This window comes from Staurois parvus, unplaced genomic scaffold (genome assembly GCF_062004578.1).
Source record: "Staurois parvus isolate SC_StPar_1 unplaced genomic scaffold, SC_StPar_1.0 ptg001158l, whole genome shotgun sequence".
In the NCBI taxonomy this organism is placed as follows: domain Eukaryota; kingdom Metazoa; phylum Chordata; class Amphibia; order Anura; family Ranidae; genus Staurois; species Staurois parvus.
The window spans coordinates 1,908,350-1,912,157 of record NW_028318954.1 but is presented as its reverse complement, the minus strand read 5'-3'; the positions used below and the strand labels follow the sequence as shown (position 1 = coordinate 1,912,157).

At 37.1% G+C, this 3,808-nt stretch overlaps 1 long non-coding RNA gene across 1 annotated transcript; it reads left to right on the top strand.

The window, feature by feature from the left end:
* Positions 1-430: 430 nt before the first annotated feature.
* On the top strand, positions 431-924 carry LOC149439120 (uncharacterized). The gene is made up of 2 exons (XR_016307859.1): positions 431-524; positions 632-924. It is a non-coding gene; the product is annotated as an uncharacterized LOC149439120 (long non-coding RNA).
* Positions 925-3,808: the final 2,884 nt, after the last annotated feature.

Here is a 3,808-nt window from a genome sequence, read left to right as displayed (position 1 = left end):
CATATGGGCCTAATTTACCCTGCATTTTTGGGGAATTTTTTGGAAATCCTCTTCAGAGGATAATGTATATACATATATACGCTATCCTACTTAGGCATTGTATGCTGTGACAAAGCCATATCCTATTTAAACCGCTTCATCTTTCTCAGATTGAGTAATTTTTGGAAACCCTTTATTGAGTATATAGACTCAGGTACTCACGGCCTGCTACATACATAATATATGTGTTTGGAATTCACGCATTGTGACTACCTGGCTTCCCACCCCCATATGCACCTTTGAACAAGCATCAAGGACCTGATCCTATTTCAAGTCGACGGGAGTCTTCTTGATCTTTATTGATGGTAATATACCTATATTTTGTCTCTGCTTTCAGGGTTTTACTTGATGCCTGTGATCTATACAATAATCTTTATATATATCCCCAGAATCATTTGGTACTGTGGACTTTGTTTCACTTGGGGTGGTTACCCAGGAAGTCCCCACATTTGAGAAGCGGGTATGACAGCCTTACAACTGAGAAGGTAATGAAAGTGTCCACTGACTACTGTATAGGGAGGTTTGGTGTGGCTTAGGTGCGATTCAGCTCCCATATCTTCATATATATCTATTTTTTATTTTTATGTTACAGTTTCTACACACCAGGAGGCTACTCTACACATCCTGGCTCATATTGAGAACATATCTGCAGAATATATGGTTCATTCTAATACAAGTTGGAGATTTATGGAAACCTAGGATCAAACCACACCATTACCCTATATTGCCTTATATGGTACTCTACTTGCCAAAATGACCCTGAAATGAAGACGCTAAGTGCTTTTAAAAATGATTTTATCTGTTTGACATGTTCACCGTGCTCATGTTTAACCTCCTTATGATCTATGTGATCAAATAAAATATTGTTTGTAATTTTTGAACCCATATTACTCCGCGTGGATCATTTAGTAACCTCCTTTTTCTAGGTAGGGGTGCTCTGGTCACACTACCATATTGTTTTGGATGCTCTGAGACCCTACTGGATGGCTAAGTATCACTTTGCTTCATTACTGGACACTTATTATTTAGAGCTTTCCTTACTGTGTTGGCGGTTTCCATAGTAGGTATTTACTAATTCTGCCTCACATATTGGATAAATCCTTTTATTATTCCTAGTTGCCTATGGAGTCTTCTTGCACCCCAAGCTAGCTGGTGGCTCCCTGGACTGGCAAATAAATTTGCATGTCTGTAAATCTTCTCACATAAGGATTCTATTATCAGCATGACGAATCTATAATAAGATGGAAAGATACACAGCCCAATTGCTTTTGGAGTCTTCTGGCAATCTCAGCAGGATGGCGGCTCCTTTGTTTGGCCATTAAACCACATAGATGGTTAATTATTGGCAAAACATACTACAAATGGGAGGATTCAATATCTTGCTTAACATCCAACAAGGACTTGTGTGTTTGTCTATTCACTGAGTGGATGAACTCTAAGATATCCCATGAAGGAGGGGTTGCTTTTATATGATATAGTCTCATATCTCATAAAATTATATATATAAATATTTGGGTCATTTTTATGTATGTGCCCCTTATTGGGAGGTGATGCTTTAAATTTTTCCCACGGCTGCTAAGTTTTTTTAATTATTGGCCAATTGTGGTTTTATTTCATTTTGGGACAGTTGTTTTTGTATAATATAGATTTTCAATAATGATTTTCTATTTTGCTATTTGTGTGTGTTGAGTAATTCACTGGGGTTTTTACCATTTGCAAGGATACACAATAATTCTTGTAGACTGAGGCTGAGCCTAAGTTTGACTTTTGCGGTTTTCTTTTTCCTAATGCTACAGCATATATAGACATTTTCTAAAATTGTGACTTCCAGCATTTTTTGGGGAAGAGCTTATCTGTTCTAACATAAACGTGTCTCTATGCAAAACACAACAAAATAGATCCATAAATACATAGTTTAATGAGTTTGGTGTGGATGAACTTGAGTGGCCTACACAGAGCATTGATCTCAACACTATAGGCCACCTTTAAAATAAATAGGAAAGTATATTGCAAGCCAGGTCTTTGCATCCAACATCAGCACCTAAACACAAACATTGTTTTGGCTGAATGGGCACTAGAGATAGGTGAACCTGCCCATGTTCATTTCACAGGAAAGGTTTGTCAAATTCTGCTTCTAATCCATTAAACACAAACTTAGCAAAGAGTTCAAGGCTATGTGAGGTGAATTTTGACACTCTGGCTATTTTCAAGGCTAATAGGCAAGTTTTTATTAAAAAAGGCAAAGGGAGCTGAGCATTGTCATGGGGGACATTTACCAAAAGAAACAAAAAAAACAAGGTGCTTTTAATGTGACTTTGAGAGTAACATGTAAACAACAGCAATGTTTCAAAGCTTTTAACTTTACATTTTTTTGGGGACTCCTTTAGACTGTATGTGGTATTAAGAAACAGTTACATTTTCAAACACCATAAATGACACCGTATTCTGGCATCATGTATTTTGGATATGCAAGTGATTTTTTTTTATTGGTTTACTTAGCTTCGTTAAATACAGCAGAAGGCCAATCTGATTTATTTTAACTTTAAAAAAAGCATATTATGTAGTTTTGGCTGTGACACATCAAGCAGTAATAAGCATAAATTTATTGGTGGAAGCAGCAGCTATAACAGATCTAAAAACTATAGGAAAGTTTACATTTAAAATTTAAAAATATAGCAGGAGCCCCTAACTTCTTACAAATTGGCCTCTGTTAAAACAAATTAATAGTAAAGTTTGTTAGCTTACTTTTCACAGAACCATACTGCATTGTAATAACAGAGTGCCCAAAATGCTTTAAACACACAACCCCTTGTTCCCTAAAAGTTCTTCCTTTCATAATTATTCACAAAATAATTCAAAATATAGATTCATATATGTGTTTGATAGAAGTTGGCTAGGATCAAGACAGTTTACAGGCAATTGATTAGGTAGCAAATAAAAAGGTCTGAGAGACAAAAAACACAAATATTACTCAGTAACTGGATAGTATATAAGCAGCTTTGTAAGGGCACTAAGTAAGAGGGAAAAACAACACAGGTTTTGTTAGTGTACTATAAGAGAGATAATAACCACACATATTGGACAGTGGCTCTACAGCATAGTTCAAGATGGCAGCAGACATCATCTGCTATCTGGAGCTGCAAGAAAAAGCTACACTGTGACCAACCTGAGGGTCTGAGCTTACTTTGTCCAAACTCTTTGCACTGCAACCACTTCCATATAATCCAGTAGAAATTTCCTGGCTTGGGCTGCTCCAGAGTGGCAAATTTTTGGTATTAATGTTTCGTTTTGTCCAAAGCTCTCAGCAGCCAGTTGTATTTTTTATACCTATACTGTGTGCTTTATTACAATCACAGCATTTCCACAATACAGGTGGAAGGACAAACAACAATGAAGGGGGGAAATCCTATGGCCAAGAAGAAGGGCAGACAGCAGCAAAAACGTAAATATATAATCCTATGACCATAGGCTGCCTTTCCCTAAATAAAGACCCTCTAGTAAAGAAGAAAAGCAAGTCTAAAAAGAGAGGTAGAGGTGCTGCTATATGGAGGTAGCTGAGCATTTCTAATATGACCTCCTTCTCCCACCTCCCTTAATCTCTTATTCCTTTTCTGCTGCAGCGTATCAGCAGTGCTAACAGTAGAAGCAATGTGCATACCACATGAGACAAAGGGGTTTATTTACTAAAGCTGGAGAGTGCAAAATCAGACTCACTTCTGCATAGAAACCAATCAGCTTCCAGGTTTCATTGCCAAAGCTTCATTGAACA